The sequence below is a fragment of the Trichechus manatus genome, unplaced genomic scaffold (genome assembly GCF_000243295.1).
Source record: "Trichechus manatus latirostris isolate Lorelei unplaced genomic scaffold, TriManLat1.0 scaffold00032, whole genome shotgun sequence".
In the NCBI taxonomy this organism is placed as follows: domain Eukaryota; kingdom Metazoa; phylum Chordata; class Mammalia; order Sirenia; family Trichechidae; genus Trichechus; species Trichechus manatus.
This window is the reverse complement of record NW_004443968.1, coordinates 15436282-15456922: the sequence shown is the minus strand read 5'-3', so window position 1 is coordinate 15456922 and position 20641 is coordinate 15436282.

Genomic DNA, 20641 nt, shown 5'->3' with positions numbered 1-20641 from the left:
TATATAAAAACCAAACCCATTGCCACTGAGTCATTTCTGACTCATAGTGACCTTATAGGACAGAGTAGAACTGCCCCATAGGGTTTCCAAGGAGTGCCTGCTGGACTTGAACTGCCGACGTTTTGGTTAGCAGATGAACTCTTAACCCCTATGCCATAAGGGTTTCCAGAGATGTACATATGTATGTACAATTTTCAAACAAAGTCGCAGTCATGGGTACAGGGGTTAGGACCTTAACATATCTTTTGGGGTATATATATATATATATATGTCACAGAACTTGTGTTTGTTTCCATGGAATAGTATGCTTTTTTATGTATTGCCACAGATTAAAGCAAGAAGACAAGGTTTATTTGAAAAGCCTTAGAGGAATTTTGCTTTAGAGTCACAAACACCACGGAAGCATGCTACCTTTTGTAATTAAGAGCCCCATTGCAATCCATTTTCAAGGCAGCTGTATAGCAGAATCTAGCAGGGGTTTGCATCTGTTACATATGTGCTAGCTTTCCTCCATACAAAGTGTCAACTGTGTAATCAAACACATTTCCACTCACCAGGAAAGGTTAAATTCCATATGGCTCACTTACTGCTTATTCTTGGATAGAATCCTGATGGGAACCATGTGATAGACCAAACAGCTATTGATTTTAGGGAGGCTGGTTGAAATAGATCTGATGGTTTGGCAACAGTGTTTTTCACTGCATCAAATATCCTGAGACAAATACCCCAGAAAATACCCCTTTTGCAGAGTCCATTTTGGTGGGCAAAGTGCTGGAGTCATTTCTGCTCCACAACACCTTGGAAATCATCAGGAGCTTCGTGGAAGACCCAACTGGTAGTATTAAAAGAGATATGAATGGATCTAGAAATTCTGTATGTGACCAGACTTACCCAACTCCAATTAGATCTAGAACCTCACTTAACTAGGACTGAGCAAAGACCTAGGGAATGTCCTCTTCAGGGTCATTATAAGCTCATTCATCAGTTTATCATGTTATAAAATAAGACTTAATATTTGTTCTACTACCTCTTATGTGGTTGTGAGAATTATTTAAGATAACTTACAGGTAAATGCTTTAAGAAGGCTGAAGTATAATATAAGGTGTGATCATGAGACCTTTGTGTCCATATTAAAATTCCTTGAGAAAAAAAAAATTAATTAAAAAAGTTAAGTTTTGGCAAATGTGTTCAGTAAAAATCACTACAACTTTGATTATGTACAAGAAGCTAGCTATTGTTCGTTAGATGCCAGTTTCTCATTTTCTCCTATCCTTCATACATCTCATTTACATGTAGGATACCCACCGCATTCAATCATGTTTCATGACTCCTGTGATTTATTGTCTCTTGTTATTCATACAAAATGGTTAAATATGGCAGAATGGGTTTTTTTGTAATTATGCATTTGGAAATTTTTGCTATGTTAATTACTGTGTTACCAATATATGAAAAGCATGGATACCGCCCCTGTTTCCTTGTTTTATTCCCCAATGTCCATAGATAAGGACTTCCTCTCCTTTTTTTGTTTACTGCGTAGAGTATGAATTCAAGAGATGCCTAGCAAGATATGTTGAAAATGATGCTCTAGACTAGATTTCCAAACAGTAAACCTCACTGTAAATGTAATAGTATAATAACAACTAACATTTATTGCGGAATTACTAAATATGTTTTATATGTAATATGTATGAATTTTCTTATTCCTTAAAACTCTATGTATATCATCAATCCTATTCTCATTTTACAGATGACTAAACTGAGGAACACAGAGATTAAGTAAATAACACAAACCATGTAACCAGTAAATGACAGCCAGCATTCGAACCAGCTTATCTGGATTCAGAGATGAATTAGTTCAGAACCTCCAAAAGTGATACCAAGACAGAATTAAAAGTGCAGGGATTTTATTATGGGAAATGCCTATGGAGAAATGGGGAAGAAGCTGGGAAAGGCTAGAAAAGCTGTCAGACAAATACACAGTCAATATGCAAGTGAAGGAAAGAGAAAGAAAATTTTGGATGAAAGTGACTTTGACTGCAGCACAGTTTAAGGAAGGTTTGGCAAGACTGTCAGAGACTCCTCGGGCCAAAGCTGCCATCAGAGGAGTCCTGTTTCTCCCAGGGCTGGACTTCCCTCAGTAACCTGCTGTGCGCAGTCGTTGACTAGGAATAGCTAGCGGGAAGGGTCGCCTCAGCGCAAACGCAGTGATGGGGTTCAGAGCAGCAGCTGGGATACATGGTCGGTTATGCTCCTGTAGGTGAATATGGACTGCCAACACATTCTTAAACACTACACTACACTGTCCATTGGCCTAAAGTGGGTGGGGGGGTGCAACCTGCTGTTAAGGTCTAAGACTGAGTTTAGTGAAAGCAGACATAATACAGTGGGGAATCCAGTACAATAAAAATTATATAAATCCTGGCACATTTTTCCATGGTGTGAATTAGGGTGTCAAGATTTCTCTTTCTAAGCCCCAACAATTTGTGGACAAAAGATAAAATACAGCTGCATGAATGTGTTGCACACTAAGGTTGCCTCAAGATCCCAAGCAGCCACAAGACTACCAGGATAAGGGCGCCAACCTGTAGCAACCCTCCACGGTGCTACATCTATCTGGTCGAATCAAGTTGCACACACAGACACTTACACAGTGTTGGCAATAGTGAAAACCACTGTAATTATTTACAGAAAATAGCAAACAACAGGAACAGTTTCTTGGTCAGAAGCCAATGTTCACTCTTACATCACTGGGCAGGCATGACTGAGGTGTCAATAAGTGTGCTGCAATTTAAGTGCCAGATTCTCTTTCCCTCTCTCTGTTGCTCCTCTTGGCTGGCCCTGCCCATTCGTTGACTGGCCCAGCTCTCAAACAGCAGCCTCAGGTCAGCTCTGGGCTGGCCGCAGCTCTAGGCCGGCTTTACAACAGCTTTCTGAGCAAAACTGCTCTGCAGGTGACCCCTGCACAGGGTGCCCCAGGCTGGGTGGACAGACCCCTCCCTGCACGGGGCCTCTGCTGCCTCCTGTTCTGCATCTCTCCCTGCCATCAGGCCTCATGCCACTGCATTGCCCTGGACCAAGCCAGCATCGCCTCTGGGCCTCTCACTCTCAGCCAGGGTTTATGCTGCTGCCTGGCCCGCTGGTGGTCTCCACTGCTTCCGGTGATATGCAGCCCTAAGTGCGTTACAGTTCTCGGCCCATTCACCAACCACCACTCTGCTGCCCCTTCTCTGTGCAGCAGATGCTGGCTTCAGCTCCCCCTGGTCACTGCTGACTGCTTGCTTTCTGCAGGGTCTGGGGTTTCTGTGGCTTCCGGTGCCAGTCCTTTCTCTATTTTTTTTATAGATATTTTATTGTATTTTTGGTGAAAATATACATAGCAAAACCCACTCCCATTCAACAATTTCTACACATACTGTTCAGTGACATTGGTTACGTTCTTCACATTTCACCAACATTCTCATTATTTCCATTCTAGTTGTTTCCCTGTATTAACTTAGTCTCACTGGCCCCCAAACCTCTCATCTATGCTTTAGAGTAACTGTTGTCCATCTGGTCTCATATAGATAATTTTTTTAAAAAGACTCCACTACTCAAGGGTTACGTTATTTACTTTTCCAGCTAACCTGCTATTTAGTTAAAAGCTGACTTTAGGGGATAGTTTTGCTTCATGGTTTAAAGAGTATCTCAGGGTGATTGTCTCGGGGATTCTTCCAGTCTTAATGAGTTCAGTTAAGTCTGAATTCTTTAGGAATCTGAACTTCTGTTCCACATTTTCCCCTTTCTGTTAGGATCCACCTGTTGTGTCCCTGATCAGAACGTCTGGCAGTGGTGGCTGAGCACCATCTAGTTTTTCTGGTCTCAAGGTTGAGGAGGCAGTGGCTCTTTAATCCCTTGGTTGACATCTCCACCTAGGACAACGACTGGGGGTAGGGAGGAAAGGGTTCTTCAGCACTGAACTTTTGTGTCTCCAAGGAATGTGCTTACCCCTCCCCTCAAGAGCTGAGTGTTCACACTCTCCAATCCCGCAAGCTCCAGTGAGCCTTGACTTCCAAGGACTTTATTGGCCTTACCATGTGGCCTCTTGAGGCTTAGTCAACTTTGGGCCCTTAGGTGATCCCTCTTAGTCTGGTGGGCCCCTACTCGCTGACCTCATGTATGGTCCTGCATTCAGAATGAGGACGAAAAGGCCAAATTGTTTACTGCAAAAAGGGTTCCACACCTCACAATTAATACACCTCGGGGAGGTGTCACATATGGGCCTACTATGGTTTGACACACTTGAGAAATTAGTCTTGGAAAATTGGCCATTAGACACTCTAGAATGTGCTGAGGATGTTCCCAGTTACTTGCATCTAGTAAGCAGTCAAGTCAAACTCCGAAGCACATGGTCAAACTCCAAAACAGTTGGGAAGGGTAAGAAAGATCTAAAAATCTCAGCAGGGAATAGCAAAGGGCTGTTGAAGGACCTGTTGAGATGTTCACCCATGAGATCATCATCTTCATCAGGAGGTCTTCATGAAACTTGAAAGGCAGGAGGGTTTGTTCCTCTAAAAGGAAGATGGTTCTCAAGTCTTCTGCCTTGCACAACTATCTATATATAGGCTGTATCCTTTTTATAACATAAATACCATATAAACTTAAAATGAGTCCATTTGTGTTTTCCTGTCGATTGCTTTTACTGTTGACAACTGTGAATTCTCATATTTGCCAGTTTAACTTGGAAAAGAAAATTCAGAGATCATGCAGAAAATGTCCCTGTAGTTAGATATTTCAGAAGCTTCCATTTCCTTCCACCTGGATCACTGTAACAATTTCTTACCTAATATTCCTACCCCAACCTCACCCCCACTACAATATATTCTGTACATTATTACCAGATGACTCTTCTAGAGCAGCAACATATCACGGAAACTGGATGCACAAAGGTTTGGATCACCTTTGTGACCAGTGAAGTCATAAAAATCTCTCTGATGTTCAATTTCTAATCTTTAAAATGCAAAGAAGATAGTTGTGTCAATTACCCCTTTATTGTCTTTCAGCTCCAAGTTGATCTTTCATTGCCTGCTCAGTGGTAAAGCTGGACACTAAATACTCTCCTTTGCCAGCTGGCATGATGTCAAGCCTTATCGGTATAGGACGCTGGAGAGACACGAGGTGGTTCCTGGTTGCAGTGTGCTCCTCTCCCAGCCTCCTACAGCACAAACGACCAGCAGTGCTCAGCTCCTGCAGTGGATGACAGCCAGTAGCACCTGGGGGCCAGCAGCAGGCAGTGTCCCCTAATGGGCATTTTCCTTAGCACCTACTTGGGCAGCTTTGCAGTGGAAGGCCCATCTTGGCATGTCCCTGTGAACAGCTTACCACCCCCATCTCCTCCGTCAGCCCTCCCTACACTTATCCCAGAGTTCTGAGGCTCAGCACCTCTCCATGGACGGCTTCCTCATCACCCCAGAGGGCAAATTCCCAGAGAGTCCTGCTGCTGCAAAATCTCAGTAAACTCCATCATACAATGAACCATAGTTACACCTTCTACAAAAAGGTTTGGCTCTCAGTCCTCGGAAGGGAACCTTCATTCATCTTTGCCTTCTTTTTCAGTGTTCCACATCAACCATAGGCTTAGAGTCTTCTCCCTATACCTGCTATTCTTAAATTCCTTAGGGTTTTCTTTTCCTCTTACTAGGCAATCCTCTATTACTCCAATCCCTTATTGTAGTTAACAATTATTTTATTAAACTTCCCTTTTAAAATTACTGTGTGATTTCTGTCTCCTGATTGGAACCTAGCTAATAAAACAGTATTACCCATTGCCGTAAGATTGTTACTTGAAACAAAAGACGTAAATCGCAAAGCACGGTAACATGCTAATGGTTGTTGTTGTGTGCTGCTAAGTAGACTCCAAGTCATAGTGACCCCATGCAACAGAGTAGAACTGCCCTATGGGGTTGTCTAGGCTGTAATCTTTACGGGAGATCACTAGGTCATTTTCCTGCAGAGGCGCTGGGTGAGTTCTAACCTTCAAACTTTCAGTTAGCAGTTGAGCACTTAACCATTGCACCACCAATGGTAAAAATGTTTAATAAATTGTAACTTAATATTACTAATGAAATTTAATCCTGACAATGATAATCAGGAGTACTTGCTATTTTACAAACACACCCCGTTTCCCTGTCTCCTTGCCTTTGCTCATGCTAATACCCCTGCTTAGATTGCCTTTAAACCAGTCCTTCAAGATTCAGAACCTCTGAAAAGAAACTAGAATTCTAGCCTAGGGTTGTTTAGTGCAAGCCCAAAAGAACCTTGAATTCAAAGCAAAAGCTCTTAGTTGCAGTAAATTTACTTCAATCTAACAAACATTGTTTTAACATTTTCTATATGCCAAACATTATGCTAGTGACAAGAATCACGAGAGAAGAATAAGACATCTTTTTCCCTTCAAGCCACTCACATCTTATTGGTATATACAGAATTGATGACCAAGATCTACAATTTAATTCCAGTGGCGTCACAAATATATTTACATTACACTCAAATGTACACAGAATATATATCCTCTTTTATCTACAACTGATCTTACTTTCTAAGTAGCTCTTATGTCACTGAAGAGTGGGATAAACGTAAATATTAAACTTGCCCTTCATAATAAAATGTTAGTTGTCTAATTTAGTCTGTTTTAAAACTCAGCCTTTTGCCTATCCAAATGTTCAACCCTACATTTGCTCCCTTCCAAGCAGAAGTCCAGGTTTATTAAAGGCAATTTATTTTACTTCAGAGCATCAGGAGAAAGGAAACAACCTTGCTTTTTGCTGGTTCCTGTGTGTATGGTGTACGTAGTGGTTAAGAGCTACGGTTGCTAACCAAAGGGTCGGCAGTTCAAATCCACCAGGCGCTCCTTGGAAACCCTACGGGGCCGTACTACTCTGTCCTATAGGGCTGCTATGAGTCGGAGTCGACTCGGTAGCAATGGGTTTTTTGGAGGGTGTGTATGGTGGCTGGGATTTCTGAGGCATCCTTGTTCAACAGGTTGGTTGCTGCTGCTGAATCTGGACCTGAAATAACATGTAGCTTTGTCTCAACTTATTTGGGACTCAGTGAGGCTCTCAGGCTGACTGGACCCTGCCTTGACACTCTCACTGGCATTGCAGACATGTTCTGATTCTCTTCCCTGTTCACCATGGGTTCCTAAACTTAAGTGGTTTGAGATACAGACTATGCTTTGGGGTTATCTTTGTTCTAACCACTGTGGAATCAATGGCATCCCACAGACTCTCATTTACTTTCAGTATTCCTCCTGGAATGGGTCATGAAGGAAATTCTAGGTCCCTCATTACCAAAGAGGAGTCCTTGGGTGGCACAATTGGTTAAGAGATCAACTACTAACTGAAAGGTTGGTGGTTCAAACCCACCCACAGGCACCTCGAAAGAAAAGCCTGACAGTCTGCTTCTAAAAGGTCACAGCCTTGAAAACCCTACGGAGTGCAGTTCTACTCTGTACACGTGGGGTTGCCATGAGCTGGAATCCACTCAACACCAAGTGGTTTGGTGGTTTGATATTTTTTTTCATGACCAAAGAGTGCCAAGGATAACTCCTGAATGCTAGATAGATCTTCTCTACTTGACTACACCACTCTATTCTCTTTAAACACATTTTTTTAATAAAGTCATCTAAGCTTCCCAGGACTGCCTTGGGTTGATTCCAGGCCACTTTATAAAATCGGTTGTCCCTACCAGTGTCCCAATGGGAAGAGAAGCAAAAATCTTCCCAGCTATTGTCTCCCCTTGAGAACAGCTAGGGACAAAAAAGGCCTTAAACAACACGTTATGTCAGTTAAAAATTTTCTAAAAGAATAATGGTGTTAAAGTTGTCTGCTTCCTCCTAATCTTTATGCTTTCAGCTGTCTTTCAGATCAACCGATGGAAACTAGAATCATGGATATGCACGGTAAGAGACCAGGTTGACTGCCAGATGGCTCCATTCCATAATAAGTATTACCTACAAACCAAAAGACTCATGCCAAGGAACGAAAATCGCCAGACATACGTCATCGAGCAGTGACTGAGCCCATTTCAGAAGCGAGAAGTCCGTCAGACACTTCTGTGCCAAATCCTAGCCCAGCCCCTTTTTATATATGTATGAAATTAATGAATATATATGACTTCCCCTTTCCTGAGTAGTACAAAACTTCTTCCAGCCCTTTGTTTGGGGAAACAGTGCTTTGGGTGCTATCCCCCCTGTCTCCTTACTCGCTGGGAGTAATAAACTGTGCCTTGCTTTAAATCCACTTGACTCTTAGTTATGCTTAATGAGAGTACAAGCGGTGAACCCATTGGGTTCGGTAACACCCTCTATCATCTGAAACACTTTCCCTTCCAGGATTTCATTTAGAGGGGGGAGGTTGGGATTCACATATCTTAAGCAGGCCTTTCTCTTATCTCTGCTCCCTTTTCCTCTCCTGGTTCTCTGGAGCTAGAAGAAACAGATTTTTATTTTACTTCTCCTTTCTCTCTCAGATATTGTGAAGGTTAAGATTGTGTGTCAATTTGGCTGGGGCATGATTCTCCGTATTTTAACATAATCACTCCCATGATTGAATATACTGTGAGTAGCCAGTCAGATGAAAGGGAGTCTCCTTGGGGGTGTGGCCTGCATCTGAATATAAGCAGATGTTCTGGCTTTTTGCTCTCTCTGGATCCTGTGCCTGCTTCCTGTCGTCTCATCTCCCGTTCCTGGGACCTGAGCTGTCAGCTTATCTGCCGAACCTGGGATTCGTCGATCTGCACAGCCTGTGAGTGGGAGCCCTGCTCTCCGACCTTCCGATCTTGGGCTTGCCAGCTTCTGCAACTGTGTGACTTGGGAGATGCCTCTACCCTGATCCATAGACTTGGGACGTTCTAGCCTCTACAATCATGCGAGCTGTTTCCTTGATACAATCTCTCTCTATATATATATTTATACACTTTACTGGTTTTGCTTCTCTAGAGAACCCAGCCTAAGACAGATATTATCTCATTGTTTTTTTTTTTCCCTCAGCTTCTTTCTCATGGAGGAGCCTTACGGCAGGTTGGGAAACTGGCTTACTAATAAAGAAACACAAAATTTTCATTTTTCCTATTACATCATTTTACTTTCTAAGATTGTTTAATTGTCACATTCTCTTCACAGTTTTTGTTGAAAACTACGAAAAACCCTGATGGTCCTGGTTCCTCTTAGGGGAAGAGACACCATAAGTTGCATTCAAGCTCTCTTCTTTTTCCTGATGGCCCAGCTCATTGGTGGAACCATATTCCAGCACCTGGCACCATGATACTACCCTGACTTTTTGAGCCAGAAGCTGGGTTAGCAACCTGTGTTCCCCTCTCCACGTTCTGCTATCATCAGCATCTTCATTTCTTTGTCTGGACTACATGTAGAAACATGAATAGTTTGGACACAGGCTCTAAAGGAAATGTCTTTCAAGTAGTTACAATACTGTAGCCCCAGTTCAGAGATAATCAAGTAGTACTTAATGACTCTAAAACAATCCCCAAAATAAATTGATCCGAACTGTAAAAGGATATGATCTAAAAGGACTTCGGAAGATCAAAGGGAAATATTCAGTTAACATGGGGAGAAAATTTCCTTGAACTGAGAGATCATGTCTTATTTATTTCTGAGTTCTCCACAGCACCTAGCATAGTGCCTGTTGCATTGTAGGAATGGTAAATAATTGTTGAGCTGAACTTCATGGAACTGATGTGTCATACTCAGTTTCACAGTGAGTAAGTAGAAATTAAAGTCATTCGCATACCCCTTGATAATATAAAAAGCACGTTTCTCTGCAAAATCTTTTCATGAAAACTCAAGCAGAACCTGAGATGTTCTGGGAATCTGGTCTTATTTTTTATATGTACTAAAAATGAATGCACTTTAATTTAACAGGCGTAAGTGGCTGCCACTATGTTTGAATTGTATACCCCATTTCATAAACATTTTCATGAACTATTGCTTTAGTTTGATTTCCGCTGAAGGGAGTCTGGGGTATTTCTTTGACGGAAAAAGAAAGCGAGAAAGAAGAAATCATTGTTGTGTGTATAGTTCTAAACAGCCTTTTCCTGACTGATTCTGTAGTCACAACAAGCATATCACTGCAGGTGGTTGTGAGTCTGAAATTCTGCTTGAAGGAGAGGAAATCAATGATTTACTTTAAGAAAAAATAACTAGCTATAGGCAAAAAACTAAAATTCAGGACAATAACTAAAAGTAGTATGTATCATGTTCATAAACTACATTAGTGACTCAACAAAAAGCTGAGAAATTTGAGACTGGTGTGTTTTAGTCTTGCCTTTATTTAAAAAAATGTTCTGTGTGTTTTTATTTTTATGTGTATATACAAAGTTTTCTAAGCTTCCATTCAAGCTTCCTCTCTCTGATGCAGTGTTTGTAAACTTAGCAGAAAAAGGAAATACCCCAAAAAGAAATTTGGCCCACACTCTGTTACACTGATCAGAACAGATCATCTGCTTAGGAACACAATAGGCACGGTTTAACTATGTCAGTTTCATACCACAGAGATATACCAAGCTGATTAGAGATTAACCTAGGAAGGGTCTTTGTTACAGTGAAATTAATGTGTGTAGGTACAGTTTCAAAATGTACAGAAAGAAGTCAGTAGAATTGCACATATACTTTAGTATAGAATGCAATAAGTATCTGTGAATAAATAGAGAAGCATAAGCTTGTTTTCACAGCATTAAGAACTATCGTGATTACTCGTATAATACTAAAAACAATATACAGTGAGAAAGGGCACTATAGTATACAAAAAAAAGCAACATCTTTTCATTGAACCAACTGCAGTATGATTAGTAGTTTTGCAGTTGGAAAAAAAATCCAAAAGTTAGATGGATTTTCTTGGTAAGACTGAGGACAAAGAGACACTCTTACATTACCGATGGGAATACAAAATGGTAAAAATGAAAAATGGTACAAATGGAATTTGGCAGTATCTAGCAAAATTGTCCACCACTTGTCTGTTCCTTTGCCATACTGTGGTGGCTTGCATGTTGCTGGAAGCTATGCCACTGGTATTTCAAAAACGAGCAGGGTCACCCAAAGTGGACAGGTTTCAGTGGAACTTCCAGTAAGACAGACTAGAAGGAAGGACATGGCGATCTGCTTCCAAAAAAATTAGCCAGAGAAAACCTTATGGATAGCAGTGGAACATTGTCTGATATAGTGCTGAAAGATAGGAGTCTCAGGAAGAAATGCCTCCTCAAAGTAGAGTAAACTTTAATGATGTGGATGGAGTAAAGCTTTCAAGACTTTTGTTTGCTGATGTGGCAAGACTTAAAATGAGAAGAAATAGCTGTAAACATCCATTAGTAATTGGAACATGGAATGTACAAACTATTAATCAAGGAGAACTGGAAATAGTCCAAAGTGAAATGGAACATTTGAAGATCAATATCCTAGATATTGTCAGAAAAAAGCCAGGGGATGACTGTGTAACAGACAATCAATTGTGCATATGTAAGTTCAAGTTGAAGCTGCAGAAAATTAAAACAAGTCCACAAGAGGTAAAGTATGACCATAAGTATATCTGACTTGAATTTAGAGATCAACTCAAGACTAGCTGTGACACATTGAACAGTAAGGATCGAAGACGAGAAGAATTGTGGGATGACATCAAGGACATCACACATGAAGAAAGCAAAAGGTAATTACAACAAAAGCCCAAATTGTATGTCAAAAGAGACTCTGACACTTACTATTCAATGTACAGTAGCTAACGTGAACAGAAGAAATGATGAAGTCAAACGCTTGGCATTTCTCATACTGAAAAACTGAGAAAAAAATTCAAGCCTTGTGGTGCAATATTGAAGGATTCTATAGGCAAAATATTGAACAACACAAGAAAGAAGATGGAAAGAATATACAGCGTCACTGTACCAAATATAATTGGTTGACATTCAACCATTCCAGGAGGTAGCATATGATCAAGAACTGATGGTGCTAAAGGAAGAGTCCAAGCTGCACTGATGGCATTGGCAAAAAACATGGCTTCAGGAATGGATGGGATACCAGTTGAGATGTTTCAACAAACAGATGCAATGCTGGATGCACTCATTCTTCAATGCCATGAAATTTGGAAGACAGGTACCTCACAACAATTGTGAAGATGGCACAGGATTGGGCAGTATTTTGTTCTGTTGCACATAGGGTTGCTATGAGTCAGAACCCACTCAACGGCAACTTACCAACGGGAATAGATCCACATACTTGCCCATTCCAAAGAAAGGTGATCCAATGAAATGCAGAAATCCTCAAACAACATTATTGATATCACACACAAGTAAAATTTTGCTGAAGATAATTCAAAAACAGTTGCAGCAGTACATCAACAGGGAACTGCCAGAAGTTCAAGTCAGATTCAGAAGAGTATGTGGAACGAGAGATATCATTGCTGATGTCAGATGGATCTTGGCTGAAAGTAGAGAATACCAGAAAAATGTTTACCTGTGTTTTCCCGACTATGCAAAGGCATTCATCTGTGTGGATCATAACAAATTATGGATAACATTGCAAAGAATGAGAATTCCAGAACATTTAACTGTGCTCATGAGGAACCTGTACATAGACCAAGAGGCAGTCATCCAAATAGAACAAGGGGATATTGTGTGGTTTAAAATCAGAAAAGGCATTCATCAGTGTTGTATCCTTTCGCCGTACTTATTCAATCTATATATATGTAAATGGATATTGATTAGACCATTATAATTACAATAACAGAGTGGAAATAAATTATCCCTAGGAAACTTGTTGACTAAACTATTTCATAGCTGTACAATGATCTATATCAAAATACCAAACCCGTTGCCATCGAGTCCATTCCAATTCATTCTGACCCTGTAGAACAGAGTAGAACTGTTCACAAGGAATGGCTTGTGGATTCAAACTGCCAATCCTTTTGTTGGCAGCTGAGTTCTTAACCATTGTAGCACCAGAGCTCCACAATGAACTATACATAGTTGTAAAAGAAATAAATCATAACTAGTTATATATTGCTATTGAGTGATCCTTGGTATATATTCCTAAGAAAGTAAGGCAGAGAAAGTCTGTATAGTATGCCACCATTCACCCAAAACTACTGTTCTTATCATTCTATTAATGTTGTTGTTGTTCTTGTAGGTTGCCAACTTGATTCTGACTCATAGCAACTTCATATGTACAGAGTAGAATTGCTTCATAGGATTTTCAAGGCTGTGATCTTTTGGAAGCAGATCACCAGGCCTGTCTTCCTAGGCACTTTTGGGTGGATTCAAACAGCCAATCTTTTGGCTAGTAGTCACGCACTTGACCATTTGCACTTAACTCATCTATTTTTTCTTTTTAATTCATAAGTTCATAATGATTAAAAAAAAATACCTAATTGGTTATCTATGGAGGATGCTATATGCTAATACAATATTTTCAAAACTGGCAAGTAAAGCAAAAAATCAAGCATTAATCCAGCCTTTCTATATGAACTGTACCTCAGTGTAACCAAATAGGTGATGAGAAGTTTCATTTCACAGACATATTCCAGCTAAGAAGTAAAGAATGATTCACCAAATTAGAATATCACAATCATTAATGTCTGCAAAAAGAAAAAAAGCAGGTAATACATTCTTCTTTATATAGTGTTAAATATTACCCATGACATAACTTTAAAAATGTGGAATCTACCTGATTAAGTCTCTAGACCCAACAGTCACTTTATAGAATGCATAGGAGACAGCACAACATGTTAAATAACATAGCAGGGATAAAATCAGACTGTGAAAAATTTTACCAAACATCCCTGTTGCTTCAACAATTACACTGTAAGAAAAAGAAAAACAAGGAGGGGAGTTTTAAGTTAAAATTGACCAACTGTATCAACCAATTTCACTGTATTGACCTTATTTTAATCCTAACTCATACAAATAAACTAAAAAAACAAATTGAACCCAGTCTATTTAACATTAAGTAATTATAGTATTTAAGTGCAATGATAGTATTATTGGTGATTCCTTTAAGAATTTTGACTCTTAGACATAAATAATAGGAATATTTGCCTCAAAATAAAGAAAGAGGAGAAGGAAAATGGGAAAAAGTTAGATGAAATAAAACTGGCAAGCGCTGATTTTTTACCTAAGTGATGGGCACTTGAGAGTCCATTATACCGCTATTTCTAGTTTTGTGTGTGTGTGAAATTTTCATTAAAAGAAAAATTAATGTTGCTGCAGTCAGTTATCTGTGTGGTCTAGACAAGTTACCTACCTTTCCTGAACAGCATTAAAAGGAGATATCGTTTTCATGAGGTTGTTTTTTAGTAGGCATCGGTTAATGTGGACTCGCTTTATACCTTAAAGTCCACTAAACACAGATTTTTTTTTTTTTATTGTGAGTTAGGTGAAAGTTAACAGCTCAAGTTAGTTTCTCATACAAAAATTTATACACACATTGTTATGTGACCCTAGTTGCTCTCCCTATAATGTGACCTCACATTCCTCCTTTCCACCCCAGATTGCCCGTGTCCATTCAACCAGCTCCTATCTCTTTCTGCCTTCTCATCACGCCTCCAGACAGGAGTTGCTCATTTAGTTTCCTATATCTACTTGAACTAAGAAGCACACTTTTCATGAGTATGATTTTATAGCTTATAGTCCAGTCTATCCTTTGTCTGAAGAGTTGGCTTCAGGAATGATTTTAGTTCTGGGTTAAAAGAGAGTCCAGGGGCCATGTCTTCTGGGGTTCCTCCAGTCTCAGTCAGACCATTAAGACTGGTCTTTTTACTACAATTTGAGTTCTGCACCCCACTTTTCTCCTGCTCCGTCTGGGACTCTCTGTTGTGTTCCCTGTCAGGGTGGTCATTGGTGGTAGCCAGGCACCATCTAGTTCTTCTGGTCTCAGGCTGATGGAGTCTCTGGTTTATGTGGCCCTTTCTGTCTCTTGGGCTAATAACTTCCCTTGTATCTTTGGTGTTCTTCATTCTTCTTTGCTCCAAGTGGGTTGGAACCAATTGGTGCATCTTAGATGGCCGCCCGGTAGCTTTTAAGACCCCAGACACCACTTACCAAAGTGGGATGCAGAACATTTTCTTAATAAACTTTGTTATGCCAATTGACCTAGATGTCCCCTGAATCCTCAGTCCCCAGACTCCTGCACCGGCTACAGTGTCCCTCGAAGTGTTTGGTTGTGTTCAGGAAACTTCTTAGCTTTTGGTTTAGTCCAGTGGCGCTGACTTCCCCTGTATTGTGTGTTGTCCTTCCCTTCACCTAAGATAATTCTTGTCTACTATCTAGTTAGTGAATTACCCTCTCCCTCCCTCCCCACCTTCATAACCATCAAAGAATCTTTTTCTCTGTGTTAAAGCCTTTTCTTGAATTCTTGTAATAGTGGTCTCATACATTATTTGCCCTTTTGCAGTTGACTAATTTCACTCAGCATAATGCCTTCCAGGTTCATACATGTTACGAGTTGTTTTCTGGATTCATAATTGTTCTTTATCATTGCTTAGTATTCCATTATGTGAATATACCATAATTTGTTTATCCATTCGTCCGTTGATGGGCACCTAGGTTGTTTCCATCTTTTTGCTATTGTCAAGAGCGCTGCAATGAACATGGGTGTGCATGTATCTATTTGTGTGACTGCTCTTATTTCTCTAGGATATATTCCAAGGAGTGGGATTGCTGGATCGTATGGTACTTCTATTTCTAGCTTTTTAAGGAAGTGCCAAATTGATTTCCAAAGCGGTTGTACCATTTTACATTCCCACCAACAGTGTATAAGTGTTCCATTCTCTCCACAACCTCTCCAACATTTATTATTTTGTGTTTTTTGGATTAATGCTAGCCTTGTTGGGATGAGATGGTACCTCACTGTAGTTTTGATTTGCGTTTCACTAATGGTTAATGATTGTGAGCATTTCCTCATGTGTCTGTTAGCTGCCTGAAGGTCTTCTTTGGTGAAGTGCCTGTTCATATCATTTGCCTGTTTTTTAATTGGGTTATTTGTCTTCTTGTTGAAGCTTTGTAGTATCTTGTAGATTTTAGAGATTAGACCCTGACCAGATATGTTGTAGCCAAAATTTTTTCCCAGTCTGTAGGTTCTCTTTTTACTCTTTTGGTGAAGTCTTTTGATGATCATAAGTTTTTGGTTTTTAGGAGCTCCCAGTTATCTAGTTCCTCTTCTGGTGTTTGTGCATTGTTACTTATGGTTTGTATTCTGTTTATGCCATGTATTAGAGCTCCTAGCATTGTCCCTGTTTTTTCTTCCATGATGTTTTTCATTTTAGATTTTGTATTTAGGTCTTTGATCCATTTTGAGTTAGTTTTTGTGCATAGTGTGAGTTATGGGTCTTGTTTCATTTTTTTGCAGATGGATATCCAGTTATGCCAGCACCATTTGTTAAAGAGACCATCTTTTCCCCATTTAATCAAGCAGGTAAATGGGAGAGAGGTATTTCCCAAAAGGAGGTTTTTTTGTTTGTTTTTTTTTATCTGCATGGTTGGTTAGACGCTTGTAGTTATCTTTCACCGCTTGAGCGCTGTTTCTCACTGGTTCTGAAGGTTTGAGCCAACCCTCTGCTGCTGGGTCTCTTCTGATGTGGGAAATGCATCCTGAGCTCCACTGCTTGCCTCACCACGTATGCAGCTGATCCAGCTTGCAGGGTGTCGGTTCCTGCCGGGTCAGGTCTGGCAACTCCTCACTGCTTCTGAACCGTCTCTCCCTCCTCCTGCCGCTCAGTCTGATTCCTCAACTTTGTCTTTGATGTTCAGGGCTCCTAGATTGTCATATATAATCTATTCACTTGTTTTTTTGAGTCTTTGTCGTAAGAGAGACCACAGGAAGCATCTGACTACTCCACCATCTTGGCCCCCCTTGCTAAATACAGATTTTGGCATCTAACATGAAACAATTTACTCCTGCTGATCAAGTTAAATACTAAATACTATCTAATATACTAATAGAAAAACAAAAGCATAAAAATGTAAGCAAATTTCTAGGGGTCACTTATGACAAGATCAAGATTAAATCTCAAATCAAAATATTACTTTTACAATAAAAAAATTTAAGAATCATAAATTTACTTCAAAATTACACAAGTTGTAGAATTTCTATTTCATGTGAAAAAAATACAAATGACTTGATCAAAGACCAGAAGTAAGTACCACGATTTACAGCTGATTGACTTGATGCATTTTGGCTACATTAGTTTGAAAAGAACATAATGTTGTCTTTGAGCTTAACTGAGAGTTACCATAAATACCATAGCTTTATATGCGACACAAAGATTTGTTTTAAGCCTGGCTTCCAAAGGGGAAAAGGTCCTGAATACATCTTTAAATGTACTACGCATTTTAAAGCTAACTCATTACACTAACCCTGGAGAAGTCACAGGGGCCTGTTTAGGGGGATTGGAACTCGCAGTAACAAATGTTTTATGGGCATGGGAACAACAACGAGGCAGCCTGTGGTTCACCTTGCGATGTTTTCACAGCAGCTCATCGTAACTATAGATGTAAAAGATGCTTTGTCAGTTAATTCCATAAACTATTGGCAGAAATGCCAAAAAAGTATTCTCTTGTCCTTCCCTCAAGTGACCTGAGACAGCATGATATTCTAGATCTTCCATCTATTATTCTGATAATCACAAATTTTGTTTTAAGTTAAAATCTTTCTAATCTCTTAAGACCTCAAGCTTCGTACTCCCTCCAAAAACAAAAAAGCAAAAACAGAAGAAACACCCCTCCAAGATTACTTTTTAAAGATAATAGAAATAATCACAGCTAAAAGTTAGTGCTTACTTAATTTGTACTGCTAAAATCACTTGGAAAATGGACCATAGAGAGATAATGGCATTTAAGGTTTGCTGCTTTGAGACAAATAGCAACTTTTTGAGAACTCTTTGGTTTTTCCCACTCTGCACTGTTAACATAGGTTTTTACCATAGCAACCAGTTACTGGTGTATTTTCCTAATTAATGAGAGAAACGGAATGGGCTAAGAGGAAGTGGCAGCCCATGGGAAAGGTCAGAAGTAAGAGAGAGAGAGTACATTTATGTTGGGTCAAAAGGTTTTGAGCAAGGCAGGACAGGAGCTCAAATAAAAAGTGGAATTTAACCAACTATGCCCAAAATTAGTTGGCTTTCATCTCCAGACAAGCAACAAGCCAGATCCTGCCAAGGAGTATCTGAGGCTGGAGCCCCAAGGTGTCTCAGTGACTTGTCACTGGCCTTTTTTTTTGAAAAGGCTGGTAATATGAAAAAGATGCTACAGATGTGCTGAAGTTAAATCTACTGTAGACTTTTCCCAGTTTCCCTGATTTTCAGTCTCAAATTGAAAGATGTAGTTCTTACTGAAAGAGAGAGAGAAATGCAAATAAATATGGATGAATAAATATGGACAAAGTCCTTAAGGGAGAAATATAGAAACAAATTGAAAAGAGGACTACATAAATCCAGATAACCAAACCAGTTGCCATCAAGTCGATTCCGACTCATGGAGACCCCATGTGTGTGAGAGCAGAACTGTGCTCCACAGGGTTTTCAGTGGCTGATTTATCAGAAGTAAATCAGCAGGTCTTTCTTTCGATGAACCTGAATCACAACCTTTTAGTTAGCAGTCAAGCACTTAACGATTTGTGCCACTCAGGGACTCCAATTTCAGGTAAATCTGTATAATTTATAATAACAGAAACAGTGCTAAATGTTCACATACATTATATAGTGAATCTTCCGAATAGCTTTGTGAGTCCTATTTTTATTCCCACACACTGTGATGAAGACATTGAGATTTAGGAAAATTAATAGATTCACCTAAAATCATGTAACTAGTTAATAGTGATACCAGAATTTAAAACAAAGCTGTAGGATTCAAAAGCTGACCACTTAAGCTAACAACTCTTCAGTATAGAATTCAATGGAAGTAATCATTACCACATGATTTTTAACATTTTTAATAGCATGACAGAATTTTAGGTAAAGCCAAAAAGAAGATACTGAATTTAATATAAACTACAGAATCAACTATGAAATCACATATAAAAACATTTCATGAATTTGTTAAAATGTTAATAGTTATTGAAGATGGTAATTTTAAGGTTGCTTTTTTATTCTCCTTGTTTATATTTTTCCTTATTTTTTAATTTTATACAATGACATATTTCATTTTGTAATTAGAAAGAAATGAAGTGCAATACTTGATTCTATGCCTCCAAATTATATTGACTTGGGACAGCTTCCAATTGGTATGATGCTGCCTCTCAAAAACTTAATTTTATTTACTAAGGCTAACTACTCATTTTATCCAAAATCTGGTCAGCTTCTCTCTTCCTAACACTTTTGATTCACATGTTATGAAGTTAATCCCCAAATCTATAGTGTCCCTTTTACCACCAGCCCCATCTCCACGCCACCCCACCCCTCACCCCAACCCAATGAATCTTTTCTTCCTGTCCAGAAATTTTCTCTTCTCAAACTCAACATGCCTAAAACTGAAATCAACATTTTAAAAAACATAGTCATCATCTGTCTTGATTTCTCTGTTACTGTTCACCCTCCTAATCTTTAAATAAAACCTTGAGGACAATATTTTCCCTAACATCCTATCAATCTCTAATTCTTATTGAAGCTTCTTTTGAAATTTGTGCCACACGTTCTTTCTTTTCGCCTTTTTTTTTTGCATTCTAAATGGTACCACTCTGTTTCAGGTTCTTGCGATGCCTGCCTGTGGTCTGCAGTTGTTAGACACGTTTCTTACATAACGCTCAAAAATGCTCAAAATTTTCTTTTTTTTTAATTTTTATTTATTTTATTGTTGTAGTTTAAGTGAAAGTTTACAATTAAAGTTAGTCTCTCATACAAAAATTTATACAGACATTGTTATGTGACTCTAATTGGTCTCCCTATACTGTAACAGCACACTACTCCTTTCCACCCCTGATTTTCCATGTCCATTAAACCAGCTCCTCACCATCTCAGTCTTCTCATCTTACCTCAGGACAGAAGCTGCCCAATTAGTTTCATGTATCCACTTGAGGTAAGAAGCACACTCTTCACAAGCATCATTTTATGTCCCACACTCCAGTACAATCTTTGTCTGAAGAGCTGGCTTCAGAAATTGTTTTAGTTCTCAGTTGACAGAGAGTCCAGGGGCCATGGTTTCTAGTAGTCCTCCATGCTTGGTCAGACCATTAAGTCAGGTCTTTTTACTACAATTTGAGTTCTGCACCTGATCTTTCTTCTGCTCCATCAGGGACTCTCTGTTGTGTTCCCTGTCAGGGCAGTCATTGGTGGTAGCCAGGCACCATCCAGTTCTTCTGGTCTCAGGCTTATGAAGTCTCTGGTCTATGTGGCCCTTCTATCTCTTGGGCTAATACTTTCCTATATCTGTGGTGTTCTTCACGCTCCTTTACTCCAGGTGGTTGGGACCAACTGGTGCATCTTAGATGGCCGCTGGCAAGCTTTTAAGACCCCAGATGCCACTCACCAAAGTAGGATGCAGAACATTTTCTTAATAAGCTTTGTTATGCCAGTTGACCTAAATGTCCCCTGAGGCCATGGTCCCCAGACCTCTGCCCCTGCTACTCTGTCCCTCGAAGTGTATGATTGTATTCAGGAAACTTTTTACCTTTGGTTTA